This window comes from Palaemon carinicauda, chromosome 15, assembly GCF_036898095.1.
Source record: "Palaemon carinicauda isolate YSFRI2023 chromosome 15, ASM3689809v2, whole genome shotgun sequence".
In the NCBI taxonomy this organism is placed as follows: domain Eukaryota; kingdom Metazoa; phylum Arthropoda; class Malacostraca; order Decapoda; family Palaemonidae; genus Palaemon; species Palaemon carinicauda.
In genome coordinates, this window is record NC_090739.1 from 61,944,185 (window position 1) to 61,960,508 (window position 16,324).

The window sequence follows — 16,324 nt, forward strand, 5'->3', positions numbered from 1 at the left end:
GCTTGCCCGGGGATTCCATATTTGAGTGTTTACGTACTCAGACAATGGGGAATCCCTGCTCCTCGCTAGCGGCTGTGAAACTGCTGCGGTCTACGTAAGGTTGTGTGCGAAGGTGAAAAGTGACTCGTCCCAGGAAGTTGACCTGGAGTTCCTCAGATGGAAATCTAGGCTAGGACTCTCCCAATACCACCTCGTCAGGGTATGTGGACATGACAGTATTACACTTAATACTAGGAACACAAGGAAGCATGGTTTACCTGCAGTGGTTTGAGGTCAGCTGTGCAGAGAACCCAGGATGCTGCTTTCCCCAAGAGAGGGGAGGATGAAGAAAAGAATAAGGGCCAGACAAACCTTTTCATTCATGCAGACTAAGACCGGGTAACAATGCTCTCAACCTTCTGCTACTTGTCCATTAAGGAGCCTGAGGTTTAGACCAGCTGTTGTGCAGCCACCAAAGGGCCGATAGAAAACGTATAGAGCCTCCTGTGGGTCACGTCTTGCAGGTTGTGGGCTGTGAAGGTGGTCTGACACTTCCACACCCCAGCTTGCAGGACCTGCGTCACTGAATAATTCTTCTTGAAGGCCAGGGACGTAGCTATGCCCGACATCATGCGCTCTAGGGCGACGTGACGGAGAAGGGTCAGGATTCAAGGGCAAGTGTATTACCTTGCGAATCCAGGCAGAGATGGTATTCCTGGTGACCATTCTCTTCGTTTTCCCAGTGCTCACAAACAAGGCTTGAACCTGGGGACGAACTGCAGCTGTTCTCTTAAGATACAACCTCAGACTCCTTACTGGGCAAAGTAGGAGATGGTCTGGGTCATCTGTTACAGAACGGAGACTCGAAACCTGGAGAGAGTCGAACCGAGGGTCCGGCACTCCCGGGTTCTGAGTCTTGGCGACAAACTCAGGGACGAAACTGAAGGTTACCTTCCCCCATCCCCTTGAATGGGCGATGTCTTATGAGAGAACATGTAGTTCGCTGACTCGCTTGGCCGAGGCCAAAGCTAGCAGAAACACAGTCTTCCAAGTAAGGTGGCGATCTGAAGCCTGGCGTAGTGGTTCGTAGGGAGATCTCTTTAGAGACCTGAGAACTCGAACCACGTTCCAAGGAGGGGGTCTCACTTCCGACTGAGGGCAGGTAAGTTCATAGCTTCGTATGAGAAGAGAAAGTTCCAGCGAAGAAGAAATGTCCATTCCTTTGATCCTGAAGGCAAGACTTACGGCTGAGCGATAGCCTTTCACTGCCGAGACTGCAAGGCGCATTTCCTCCCGCAAATATACGAGGAACTCGGCTATTGCTGGAATAGTGGCATCGAGTGGAGAGATACCCCTTCCACGACACCAACCACAAAAAACTCACCACTTCGCCTGGTAGACCCCTGCGGATGACTTGCGCAGGTGTCCAGACATCCTGTTCACAACTTGTTGCGAAAATCCTCTCTCTTTGAGGAGATGCTGGATAGTCTCCAGGCGTGAAGTCGAAGCGAAGCTACGGCTTTGTGGAAGATGTTGGCATGTGGTTGTTTGAGTAGCTCGTGACGTGGAGGGAGTTCCCTTGGAGGCTCCGTAAGGAGTTGCAGAAGGTCCGGGAACCATTATGCGTGATGCCATAGGGGAACTATGAGGGTCATTGAAAGGTTGACCGATATTCTGATCTTGTTGAGTATTCTCCTCATCAGACAGAACGGGGGAAAGGCATACACATCGATGTTGTCCCACAGTTGTTGGAAGGCATCTTGCCAGAGAGCCTTGGGATCCGGGACTAGGGAGCAGTACAGCGGGAGATTGTAGTTCAGCACAGTAGCGAACAGGTCCACAGTCGGGGAACCCCAAAAAGTCAAGACTTTGTTGGCTACTTGAGGATCCAAAGACCACTCGGTACTCACTATCTGTGTCGCTCTGCTCAGACTGTCGGCGAGCACATTCCTTTTGCCCGGAATGAAGCGAGCTGCTAGTGTGATCGAGTGGACTTCGGACCATCTCAGTATCTCTACTGCAAGATGGGATAGCTGTTCTGAAAAGGTACCTCCCTGCTTGTTGATATAAGCCACCACTGTGGTGTTGTTGCTCATCACTACCACAGTTGGCCCGCCAAGACTTGGTGGAACTTCTGAAGTGCCAGGAACACGGCCTTCATTTCTAGCTGGCTTATGTGAAGGTACTTTTCTGATTCTGACCACAGGCCTGAGGTCCTGTGGTTCAGAACGTGGGCCCCCACCCTTTCTTTGACGCGCCCGAAAACAACATCAAGTCCGGGGGGAGGACGAGAAGATCCACTCCCTTTCGTAGTTTCTCGTCTGCCACCCACCACTGGAGATCAGTCTGTTCCCGTTGTCCCATAGGGATCAGGGTGTCCGGGGAATCGTGTCCTTGATTCCACCGCGACTTGAGTCGCCACTGGAGGGATCAAATCCTGAGGCGACTGTTGGGAACCAGACGGGCCAGGGAGGAGAGATGGCCGAGGAGACGTAACCACGTTTGGGCTGGAAGTTCTTCTCGTGTGAGGAAAGGTCTCGCGACCTTCCTCAGCCTTGCTATCCTGTCGTATGATGGGAAGGCTTTGTGGAGATTGGTGTCTATGACCATGCCTAGGTATACCAGTCTCTGAGAGGGCTGCAGAGAGGACTTCTCGAGGTTTACCATGATCCCTAGATCTTGGCAAAGTTCGGGAAGCTTGTCTCGGTTGCAAAGAAGGGTTGCCTTTGAGTCTGCTAGGATCAGCCAGTCGTCCAGATAACGGAGGAGACGGATGCCGATCCTGTGAGCCCATGATGAAATCAGGGTGAACACCTTGGTGAACACTTGGGGTGCTGTGGAGAGACCGAAGCACAGCACCTTGAACTGGTAGATCTTGTCGTCTAGGCAAAATCTTAAGTACTTCCTTGAAGACGGGTGGACTGGGATCTGGAAGTACGCGTCCTTCAGGTCCAGTGTGCACATGAAGTCTTGTGGTCTCACTGCAAGCCTGACCGTGTCTGCCATCTCCATACTGAACAGAGTCTGTTTGACAAACCCGTTCAGTGTCGAGAGGTCGATGACTGGTCTCCAGCCTCCAGATGCCTTTCTCACAAGAAAGAGTTGACTGTAGAAGCCTGGGGACCCGTCCAAAACCTCTTGGAGAAAGTCCTTCTTCAACATGGTCTGGACTTCTGCCCGGAGGGCCTGTCCCTTTACCGATCCCATGGTAAGGGAGCTCAAAGACACTGAATTCGCTGTCAGGGGAGGTAGACATGAGATGAATGGGACGCGATAACCCTGACCGATTACGGAAATCGTCCAGGTATCTGCCCAGAGTTGCTGCCACCTTGTCGCGCAACTTTGTAGGCATCCCCCCACTGGTGGACATGCAGGGGGACTGCCAATCCTAGCGTTTACGGCCTCGGCCGTTCGCTCTAGGGTTCTTGCCTCCTCCCCTGGAGAACTTCTTGCCCCTTCTGCCCTTGGCAGGAAAGGGCTTAGACACCTGCTTCCCTGTCGTTGTTGTTGTCTTCCTAGTGTCCTTAGCTGGACGGGGTTGCTGAGCTGCTGGAGGTTTGTAAGGCCTCGATGTCAGGGCCTTGTGGATGAGGGAATCCTGATTGGACTTCCTCCACCTCTCAGAGGCTAGCTCCACGTCCTTTGGCTCAAACAAGCTCTTACCGAGAACGGAAGAGTGTCTGAGCCTGCTAACATCAGAACTGGGGATCTTCTGGTGGAACCTCTCAGCCACTGCGTCCCATTTGAGAATCGTGTTGGCTCACAAGCTCGAGACTTGATGGGCCAGAAACTCGATGGTTCGCATGCCTGAGAGTAAGAATGTCTCCAGTGCCTTCCTGGTACTTTCTTTGGACAGGACCTCAGAACGTACCAGGATGCCCAGAGATCCCAGCCAGATGTCCAGTCACGAAGTTGCCTGCATGGCACACTTCGCAACTTTCTCCTGGCTTAGGATCTCAGTTGCGGAATAGGACACTTGCCGGTTGGAGTCTCTCTTAAGAGGGACTCCTCCAGTGAGTTCTTCCATCAAATGGTGTACTGGAAGACTCAAACAAGTCTCCTCTAGGATTTCAAAGTACCTCCTCTGATGTATTCGAGGAGGAGGGAGGAGCTTGTTACCGGCACTGGATCTATTGGAGGAGGCAAGCTCAGAGAGCTGGCCCTCGACCTTGTCTCTGGCACTCTTCATCCCCTGAGACCAGGGCAAAGCTGCACTGGCCCTAGAGGGTTTCTGGGTGCCGTAGATTCGGTCCAGGACCATATCCTTCCCTTCACAAGGAGGAATCTCTGGGTCTGGGATCCCACTGAGGTTCCTCATGAGGGTCAGGACTTGCCAGAACGCATTTTCTGACTCCTGGTGCTCTCCTCCTGACGGACTGGCAGCGAAGTCTCCCGTCCCCAGAGGCTCTTCCTAGGGAGACTCGCAGACGTTCTCCAAAGGTCTATCTGGTTCCTGTCGGGTCCTTGCGGAAGACTTGGGAACAGTCTTCGAGTCCTTCGGCTCCCTCCTAGGAGGAATGCAGGACTCCAGCAATGAAGGATGTAAGGCCTTCGCCACCTCTACACGAGGGGACTTCTCAGGATATGGTGGAGTTTCCCCCATTGATGCGATGGGGGAACAGACCGGATCTTCCGGCTCTCCTGAGGATGGGTAATACTCATCCACAGAGGAGGGAGAGAAAGTCTGAGGTGGGGTAGGAGCCTTACGTAAGGACTTGCGAGGGGACCGGATAGTCCTTGGAGAAGTTACCACGTATGGGACTCCTCTCTTCCTCTTCAGGGGGGAGGAAGTTGCCACTGATTTGTGACCCAAGTCAGAAAGCACAGGCTTCATTGCCTGCATAAGCGCTCTGACAATGGTACCAAACCAGGGCTGCTGGCTGACATTCGCACTGTCAGATACTCCCTCTGGAGGGAAGGGACTCGTTCGATCCCCTGGAGGAGTCGACACATGAGGGTTCGCCTGTTGAGAATCTGCAATGAAGGAAGAAGAAAGATCCTTAGACCTGTCCGGAAACCTCCCCTCCTCCAGCAAGCGCGTTGTTCTGCGCTTGCAGGGAGGGGAGTGCGATGTTGACCTGTCCGCCTATACCCCTGATGTAACTCGGGCGTGATCGTGTGAAAAGCCCTGATCTGGATTGCGCGTAAATGAATCATGCGCAGCACGATATTCGCGCTCGCGCGCGAGTGTGGGCATGGGCGTGCGAGGTTGAGGGCGTGCGAGGTTGAGGGCGTGCGAGGTTGAGGGCGTGCGAGGTTGAGGGCGTGCGAGGTTGAGGGCGCGTGGGTACGCGGGCAGATGGCGAGGGCGTTTGGCGCAAAGGAGCTATCTTATGAGGAGGGGTAGAAGGCTGGATGCAAGGGCACGCAGTGGGCTGATGGGCTACTGATGAGCGCGAGTGCGTGGTAGCATGGTGGCGCGTGTCTGTCACGATTGGGCATAGGCGCGATTGCGCCGCCTGGCGATAGCGCGAGGGCGAGTTCACACGTTAGCGCGCAGGCGAGAGGTGTGCAGGTTGTGCAGCTGCCTAAGGCGATCGTGAGATAGCCGGGCGCGCATCAGGATGTGGGCGCACAGGTGTGCGTTGTTGCGATGGGAGAGCAGGGCGAGCAGCAGGAACTGACCATGTAGGTGTGCGCTGTTAGGATGGGAACTGGGCGCGCAGCTGGAACCTCGCGTGCTACTGGAACATTGTGCGCAGTTTTTATATTGCGTGCCGTTAGCAGAGAGTCGAGGGGAACCCGTGAGCGCCCGTGCACTATCTTGGGAACCTCCTGGACTGCGTGCTGTGATGTACAAGCGCACTGGTGCGTTGGCGAGTGTGTTTGCGCTATAACAGGAACCGCGCGAGGTTGGCGAGCATCACCCTTAGCAGTATAAGAGTGTTGGGGGTCTAGAGACACCTGTGAGCGCCTGTGCGCTAACTTAGGTGCCTCTTGGACCGCGTGTTTGTCGTCTAGAGACACCTGTGAGCGCCTGTGCGCTAACTTAGGTGCCTCTTGGACCGCGCGTGTAACGAACTGCTGGGCACGTGCGCGCAGGCGAGCGCATGTGCGCAGGTGGGCGCAGCCGCGCTATCTCAGGAACAGCTGATGGGCGCGGGCGCGGGCGCGCCGATGGTTGTGGGCGCGCAGGGGAACCCTGGCGTTTAAATGGAACATTTGCGCGCACGCGCGCAGGTGAGCGCCATGGCGCTAAATCAGGATCAGCGGCAACAGCAGGAGGGCGCGCAGGTATAACCTGGCGCGCAAGGGTATGATGCGCAGTTTTGCGCTCATTGCCCTTTTGCACCGAAGGGACCGGTGCCTACACAATGACAGGTTTAGATGGCACGTAGCGAGCAACCTCCTTGAAAGGAGATGGCAGGACAGCATGTCTGGAGGGTGACTGGATACAAAGTCCCGAAGGACGACCATCCTCCGACGGGGATCGCGAACGATCCCTGGAGAGGTCTAAGGTGGTACCTGGCAGGAACAGTGATCGGTCAGTTGTCTCCTCCGCAGAGGACTGCGGGGATGACGAGCCGAAGGGGCGCCTCCCAACTCCCTTGTGATGAGAAGGAAGGCTTCTACGGCGAAGGGGTGGACGAGCCTTCCGCCTTATACGCCCACGAGGGACCGTTGGATCAGAACTCTGACCTTCGTAGGGCCTCCGCAGAGGAGTCTCTGTTAGTGAACTCCCCTGGGGGGGAGAATCACCAGCAGAAGAGACCGTAGGACTTAGTTCCTCTCTCGAAGGATGTTCGGAGGGGGAACCTAAGCCTTCAGCTACCTCAGCAACAACAGGCACAGGAGTTTGAGCAGAACCACTCAATGCCTCCTTTACAACAACGTCAACGACCGACAGAGGATCTATCTCTGCTGTCATCGGCGATTGTTTAACAGCCGCACAGTTTGATCATGTCAAACAGGGCTTCCCTGGAGGGCGAACCCTGAAGCCCCAAGGAAGAAGCTGTAATAAATCAGAATTATTAACAGGAAAATCAATATTTAAATCCTCCTCCGGGGGAGGAGGGGCAGCAATACGGTCTACGCTACCACTCGCCGGCCTCTCGGAGAGACCGCTCGAGTGGGAGCTTCGGAGGAGGAAAGGGCTACGGAAGAAGAAGTCTTGGGATTTTCTCTCTTCAAAGGAGCCTCTGAAGGAGAAATATCCCTTTTAGCCTTCTTCTTGCGTCGCCGGGCAAACCTCTCCCACTGGGAGGTAGACCACTCCCTACACTCTATACATACGTTAGACCTATCACACCGTTGGCCCCTACACTGAGGGCATAAGGAGTGAGGATCGGTGTCCAAGGCCGACATAAAGGTACCACAAGGGCAACCGGCTTGTCCAGGGCACGTACGCATGATGAAAGAATAGAGGCCAACTTCAAACACACACTGAAAGAAAAAAGCAAAACAGATTATGGCAGTTAAAAACGGAGGAGAGCGCAGACAGGTCTGTCGTCTCTCCGAGCCAAAAGTAAAGTGAAGCACTCACTGTGTGTGAGGGGGGAGGGGTAGCAAGCTACCCCTCCCTACACCCCCGCTAACTAGCTGAGGGGTAGTAAACCCTCGTTAAAATTCTTATGGCTCGTCATTTCAGCTACGACGAAGTAATTACCCCATGTAAATAGCGTGGTTTGTATTTCAGTTACGGAACAATTGATAATTAAGCAAACCAGGTTAATCACCGTCTGTGATAAATATATGATAAAATTCTAGAATTTCTAAGCAAATATATGAACCTTACATTTTGCCTACCCATTATCCTGTGTTTTACCCCTTTCTGGCCATGACTATTGGGGTAAGCATCTAATTTATGAGTTTTCCTACACTCCATATTTAATAACAATTACCATATATGAGATTCCAGTAGAAAACCAGGGTTTTAGGGTGGTGAAACAAAAAAAAAAACCAGCTACTTACAGCAATAGTAAAGGTCAGAAATCGATATACACAAGATACCCTAATTAGCTAGAAAAATACATAGTTCATACGATTGGCATGAAATTAATCATAATTATCAAGAATTTATATCACAACTATACTGTATACAATATAAAAATAATTTTCCGACAATGTACAGTATGTTTTGAATTGATTTTATCTTTATTTTCTGTGTATATGAGTAGTTTTAAATAGACCTCCAAAAGAACAATACAGTACTTTTGCTCAAATGCGTATTGCTTTGCTCACATTAAAAAATTATCTCCCTGATCCCGTTCCGACGAGCAGTGCACGTTGTGCTACGAACATTTACCACATAATGCATATTTTGCTATTATTTATGACTTTTGGTTGAATGAAAAATATTATGAATATGAATAAACAAATATATTGATGTAGGCTAAAACATTATTCCAAGTCACTGCAGTCTAAAACAAAGGAACCACTCGGGTGCAGCATTTTTACCATACCCATAAAGCAAAATTAAGAGAAAAAATACAATTGGGCATTTTTACCTACAAAGCATTACCAAAACAAAATTCTAACAAGAGCAATACTTGCTGGCACCGTATTGTCATCGAAACTTGGGAAAAAGTAGTGGGGATAACATCATTCTTTCATAAATACTTTTGTAATCATCTTTTCCAATAAATTCAAGTAAATTTATCGTATTAATAAATCAATCTTTTCAAGAATATATTATAAAGTAAGGAGTTAAAAAAAAATACTAAATATCCAATGCTGGCAGACTCCATAATAATACCTGTTCATTACAATAATGTGTTAACAATGCATCAAAAATTATATTTACAGCATCAACAAATGGATGAAAACAGAACTCCAATAGTGTACATAAAAAAAAAAAAAAAAAAAAAGATTATCAAATAATTTTACTTCATTCTTAAAAGGATTGACCAATTTTCCAGAGGTAGGCTAATGAACACAAGAACTTGTATGATCTATGATCTGTTAATGTAATGTGTATTTCACAAGTTGATCATTATTTACGATTTCAATGCCTATGCATTTTGTGAATACCAGTTGGACTACACATTTTAAAAAAGGTTGGACCTTTGATAGGTTAAGCAAGGCTAGATTATAATGTTGGACCTTTAATTGTTAGTCAAGGCTAAATTATAAGGTTAAACCTTCAATAGGTTAGGCAAGGCTATAAAATAATGTAGCCCTGGCTTACATTAGATTTTAAATTCTACTACAAAAAAAAAAAAAAAAACTTTTGAAACTGCATTATTATAATTTATTTAGTTGAGTTATAGAATGGTGCATTATTAGTAACGACATTGAAATTCACATAATTGAATAAATCTTTGCAAATACACTATTTCAAATACCATAAATACTACTAGCGGAATACACTAACGAAGTTTCAAAAAAATATACAGAAGAAGATCCACAGTAGAAAACAGAGAGCTACTACAAACAGTCAAAACTGAAACAAATGAAAGAATCCATGAAATCAGAATTGAAAAATGGATGGAATGGTGTTCAAGCCTGTCAGGATACACCAATCTAACTCAGCTTTGGAAATGGCTAGGCAGAGTAGCCGGAAAAAAGAAAAAGACACCAATTGCCACACACCCACACCCACATGAGGAGGCTGAAAGAATTGCAACATCCTTTGCAAACAGAACACTGTCAATCAATCTCTCCCCCGAAACCAGAATGCAACAAGAGCAACTGGCACCATCAAGATGGGAAGAGATCAACACAGCCTGCCTTCAGCAGGATGACACAGACACCCCATACACAGTTGAGGAGCTAAGAGCAGTACAAAAGACAGGGAAAGACACTGCACCTGGAGCTGACAAAATCACCTACACAATGATCAAACACATGGGTCCAGCAGGAGAAACTGCATTCCTAAGATTACTAAACAAAACACACCTAGAGCACATAAGGCCTCAAACCTGGAGACAACAAGATACACAGCCAATCCCCAAGCCAAAGGATCCAACAAATCCCAGGCCAATAGCCTTGGTATCCTGTATAGAAAAAACAGGAGAAAAAATGGTCTTAAACAGATTAAAGTACAAAATTGGCCCCCTAAACAAGCAGCTATATGCATATCAGGAGGGAATTGGAACCTCTGAATGCATCACAGATGTATTAAGCTGCATAAATCAGAACAAGGCAACTATAGTCTTCATAGACTTTGAAAAAGCCTTCGAGCTTGCAAGCCCAGTTGCAGTGCTGCAATCAGTAGCCAAAAAAAGAGTCAAAGGACACCTACTAGCATGGACTAAAAACTACATGCTAGGAAGGCAAGCCAGAGTCAAATTTCAAGGAGTGATATCCACATATCATGAATTGGAAAATGGTACGCCACAAGGAGGAATTCTAAGCCCCCTCCTTTTCAACATCCTCATGGAAAATATAGCCTCACTTCAGCTACCTGAAGGAGTTAATATATTTATCTATGCAGATGATGTATGTGTAATAGCTCGAGGGCCAGTCAGGACAATAAAAATGCAAAGAGCACTCAATGCCATCAGCCACAAATCCAATGAGCTTGGACTAAAAATTAACATTGCCAAAACAAAAGCAATGACAATCAAAGCCCCAAACCCCGTACAACCACTCACAATAGGAATGGAACCCCTAGAATGGGTGGACCGATACACATACCTCGGGGTAATAATAGACAAACAGCTCACTTTCAAGCAAGAGATAAAAAATCTCAAGGAAAGAACAAATGCCAGAAATGCAGCTATGAGATATATGTGCAGGCTCAAGGATGGAGCAAATGAACACATCCAAAAGAAATACTATCTAGCCTGTTCCAGATCACTAGTAGACTATGCCGCCCCAACACTCCTGGGACTAACAGATCTACAAACAAGCACAATTGAAGTGATTCAAAACAATGCCATGAGGCTCATGTTGGGTGCCCCAATGTGGACAAGACTTTGCAACCTAAGGTTGGAAACCGGACTACCAACCCTCGAAGACAGAATTGCACTAAGAAATGCAAGCATAGTTGCAAAGATGTTCCTGTCAGACAGAGACTCAATCACCAAAAGACGAGTAAGAGAGGAACTATCCAAACATCCTGAAGTACTAACCCCAGATTCTTATGGCAAAGACCATAGCAATAACATCAAAAGACTTGGCCTTACAGAAACAATCCTACAATTAAAACCTGACACAGTACAAAGTACTATACACATTCCACCATGGAAAAAACAAGTTGCTAAATTCAACTACACCAAACTCCCAAGGGCAAAAGAAAACTGCACAATAGAAGAACTCAGAAACGCAGCAGAAGCAGCTATAACCTCAGTAGAAACAACAGGGGCACAGATCTACTATACTGATGGTACAGTAGATCCTGGAACCCAAACAGCAGGAGCGGCAGTTCACTCCTGCAAGTTCACAGCTTGCTGGAGAACATCCAACAATGTCTCCACCCTGCAGACAGAGCTTGTCGCAATACAACAAGCATTAAAATACTCTATTGAAAATGAGGAAGGACCAGTAGTCATCCATACTGACTCACGATCCTCAGTGCAGGTCCTACAGCAGGACAAAAACAAAGAAAACAAATCCCTGATAGCGGACATTAAAATCCTCTTACATCAACATAATGAAAGAAACAGACTAGTAACTATAAACTGGATCCCCAGTCACATCGGGATACCAGGGAATGAAAAGGCTGATGAGCTAGCCAAAAGCACCAAACACATTCACAATGTACAGGTGCACATACAGCCTGCACTGCAACAAATCAAAAGCAAAATAAAGACACAGCTCAAGAACAACCTAATCAAGGAACTACATATGAGGATAGAGAATGGCTCTCCCTCTGCAACATAGTACAAATGGGCATCGGAACTAGAACCCCCTCCCATAGACAGATACACCCCAAGAAAACTGGCAGTATGCATACACAGACTCCGGCTGGGTTACAAAGCAAACTGGGAACTCCTAGATGACATCCAGACAAGGTGTGAACACTGTGATGTCATACCACAACAGCCTCTCTTGCACTACCTACTAGAATGCAGAGAAACAGCACAGCTACGAGGTGATCTACTTGTAGACATCAACACACCACATGCCATGAAAGAGGCAGCCACACTGGCAAAAGCAATTGTCGAAAGCATAGACACACATGCACAGTTGCTTTCAACTCTACCTCCACCAAGGTAAGACCTCCTCATTCCATGCACCATCTCATCCCCTCATTGTAAGGCTCTATTCACATCACCCCCTTTCACTTCTCAACTAATCTACCACTTAAAAATCTCTCTGCAGGGACCCTAGGGAGTAAAGGGTTGGACAACCCCACCTGCACAATTTTTCTCTAATCTTCAAAAGCCTTACACCCCCACTTTTCAAACTACCACTATCCGAGAAATGATGGCCCTCTACCACTACCACCATCATCCTTACCCTATCCACATCTTTTTCTACTACTAAAAACCTTTCAAATTTCCATTAATGCAACTACCTTATAAATTTTTACAGATCACCTACGGGCCAACCAAGGGAAAGGCCCGTGCCAACAACAAGTGTTGGCTTTAATACCCCAACAACAACAACAACAACGAAGTTTCAGATTTTCATATCAAGATTATCCGTTTTGCTCCTTTTATCATCATAACACACAAGTCTCCCCTTCCACCAGGGATTTCACAAAAATACTGATTGAAGGTGCTCCTGCCATAAGTTACTCGTTCGAAAAGAATAATGGGCCTAACTTTATATTTCATACCTCTTTGTTATTTAATTTCAGTATTGGAAAATGCAATATGGTCATAGCTTTTATTTTATTGATTATGTTAATTAGGAAAAGGTTAGGGTATTAAAGTGTACTACTATATGAAAAGCTGCTTTTTAGTAGGAAAGCTTTCCCCGTTTGTAACTATAGTAAAAGGCTTTGGAGCAATGAGATTATGTTTAATCGCGAGTGAAGCGATCATATCACAGAGTAAAAACTAATAAACCACTAGTTTGGTTAGGTAAGGAGGCATTTGTATCAAGATGAACACTGTTACGAAAGACTCCATAGAAAATTGGAAGAAAACCACAGTTCTCTATGCATCTAGAAATCCGGGCAAACAAAGGCTCCAGTGTTTTAATTGTATTTCCTTACTGTTACTTGGTTTTGATTACGGTAAATTTTGTATTGCGATTACTTTTTTATAAAGATGACAGATGAAACCAAAGTTTAATAATTTAGGTAATTGTGTAGGAGACCTCCGCGCTCGATTTAAAAGTTTCTAAAAGTAGAAAACAAAAGAAAACAGTAAATTAGAGCTATAGTTACCTTGAAACTGTGAGATAATCCTCCTACAACCACCTAACTCTTACACAGAAAATGTAAGCATAAACCTACTACTACAATAATGGGGGACCCCAGTGGGAAGCGGGGTTTTTGGGTGGGGGGAGAAGGAGAAAAGTGATTTTTCGGGGCACTACCGAACCTAATACAACTACCTACCCTACCCTGGGGGCCATGTACCCCTACCTAGGCCTACCGGGGGGGGGCTCTGCCCCCCCTGCGACCCCCCCTTAAGGCCACAGTAATTTTCGGGGCACCACCGAACCTAAGACACCCACCTAACCTAGCCTATGGGGCCCTGTACCCCTACCTAGGCCTGCCGGGGGGGAGGGGGGGAGCCTCCGCCCCCCCTGTGACCCCCCTTAAGGCCACAGTAATTTTCAGGAACGTCTCAGACCCCAAGAAATAAGCACCTCACGGCAAAACGAACACCAATCAACGATAGTGTGATTATTGAGTTTCAGTTCAAACGAAACAAATTCAAATGAAAACGCCTTTTGCAAAAAAAGGAACACAAACTTCAAATTAGTCTCAATATCTAACTTTGCGTTTCCAAACCATGTACCTTTGAAACAAGACACGAAAAAATTGCACCTCCTCTTCCTTTTCCCACGAGTAACCACACTAAGATCACACCGGAATGCTAATTTGTTGTAATCTATACGGCACACATTTTCATAATTAGGGCACTTTTTCTCTGCCAAAATCAAACCATGACGTTGAGCAAATGCAATTAGCAAATCAACTTTCCCTGAATAATGTACACAAAAATCCCCATAAGAAATAAAGCAATTGTCACAAGTGACACAGTCGGAACGGGATGAAGGTCCTGCTAATTGCTCCATACTTCACGGCAAAATGAGCTTTTCAGTTTGAAGGGAGATCCGAGACGTGCAAAAATATTCCTCCGCGGAACTTCACGTAAACTGTGGTAACTGGTGGAAAAATAGCAGGGATAAGTGAAGTAATAAGTGTCAGCATTGGCTAGATTTGTAAAAACCGCCATGATTGGTTTTCAAACAGTGTGACGTCAAGAAAACACCTGTTATTGGTTAGAATAGCATTGAGAACTAGTCTGCCATACGCAGTAAGGCGGTGAAACAGCTCATTTTAGCCAAGACATCACACAGTAAACAAAAACAAACACTAAGAAAAAATCCAAGTGAAACATAACTATACACACGAATATCTTCGTTAAATAGAAGCTGCTCATATATTGACTATTATATAAGCGTTCTATATGATATAATAGTGAATTGTAGGTGTTTAAATTCTTCAAGATCTTCCGCGGAGCTCTCCTACACATTTACCATAATTTAATTTAACTATCTACACAATTAGACAAGTACACTGTATTTGAATGTGTGGAGCCTTTGTATATCAGCAGCCAGTTCCCCCGAGCATAAAATATGGACACCAACCAACCTAAATTTTCCTCTCCTAACCTAACCTACAAGCCATGTCCTTACCTATTTATCTAACGACCCCTGCGACCCCGCTTACACTGCCGTATTCTTGGTCAGCCGTAATCGTACATACAGGATGGACATGGTGGGGGCTATCATACATACACCCGGAATGTGTTTCGAATGTAATAGATGATACCTAACTCAAAGCCATAGCCTATCAGTTATGAATGCACACACTATTCTATAATTTTACCATTCATTCTACCAATACTTACAATTATCAAAAGTGGGCAAGTAGATCTTTATCTAAAGAAATGGGAGAGCACCTAGTTCTCTTGCCAGATAAGACATGGCGTGCCAGGTCGGGATACTTCGTGACTAATAGTGCTGTAGTCCAAGTTAGGTTACATTTACGAAATAAAAGTTATGCAACATTGTCTTCATAACAAAGTGATAAGAGGGCAGCTAAAGGTAGACGAGGTTGGGAGGGTCTAAAGGGATTCACTTTGAGCACGATATTACTTTTTTTATATTGTCCAGTAAAGAGTATTAAGTACAAATAATAGTTTTGATGAACTTAATTAATCTTGCTGTTAGATGTCTATTAACAAGTAACCCAACCGACAAATTGATGCCTTTCCTACTTTACGTTAACACAATAAAGTAGGCTACACGAATTTTTCCTACATATGGATGACACTCAAGATTACCTCCAGGATGCACTTATTTGTAATTACCTTATTAAATGGTCAGGAAACTGAGACAAGACGTTGCCTAGAGTCCCAAGAGGCGAGAGAGAGGATAAGGAATTGGGGCAGAATGGCAAATCTGTAAATCGATGTTGAGACTTCAGACGTGAGTTAGTGAGTACTCAATAAGATTGGAAGTTTGGAAGTTTGGAACAAAGAAACAATTTACCTAAAATCTGACTGGAAACGGAAATTCTTCATAAACCGAAATAGAATGGGATTAAGTCTTGTAACTTTACTGTCTTTATTATTGTAAGAAAACCATGTGTAATTTTATATGTTTTTTTTTTTTATTTTCAACTGGCTTTAAATAATAATACCGAAAACGGAGAGATGTATATATAAATGTGATTTAAACAGGTAACCACGGATCATAGATATATAACGACTATGGTTGCAAAATAACATTTGGAGCGACCATGACAGTAAATCATTTACTGTCTTTGCTGAGCGATATGATTATTATTATTATTATTATTATTATTATTATTATTATTATTATTATTATTATTATTATTATTATTATTATTACAAACTAAGCTACAACCCTAGTTGAAAAAGCAGGATACTATGAACCAAAAGGCTCCCACAGGGCGAAATACCCCAGTAAGGAAAGGAAACAAATAAACTACAAGAGAAGTAATGAACAATCCAAACAAAATATTCTAAGAACATTATCAACATTGGATCAGATCTTTCACGTATAAACTATAAAAAAAACTTCGAGAAATAAGAGAAAGAGAAACAAGATAGAATAGCGTGCTCGAGTGTACCCTGTCCTTCCAGCAAGAAATAACGTCCGGTCAATCTATACGCACGCACGATGACCCTTAGCCAAGGCACTGGAAGACTATGTTACAGAGGCTATGGCACAACCCAAGACTAGAGAACAATGGCTTGATTTTGGTGTGTCAATCTCCTAGATGAACTGCATACCATAGCTAAAGAGC

General features: G+C 45.8%; 1 protein-coding gene across 2 annotated transcripts in view; it reads right to left on the reverse strand.

The window, feature by feature from the left end:
- The window catches only part of LOC137654629 (uncharacterized), a 129,704-nt gene that overhangs the window by 110,194 nt on the left and 3,186 nt on the right, over positions 1–16,324 (reverse strand). Inside the window, exon 1 of one of the 2 annotated variants that reach the window (XM_068388429.1) lies at positions 15,363–15,518. The exons of the other annotated variant lie outside the window; for it this stretch is intronic. The gene's annotated coding sequence lies outside the window, so the exon portion shown is untranslated. Of the gene's footprint in view, positions 1–15,362; positions 15,519–16,324 lie in introns of those variants that run through there. 2 annotated transcript variants of the gene reach the window in all.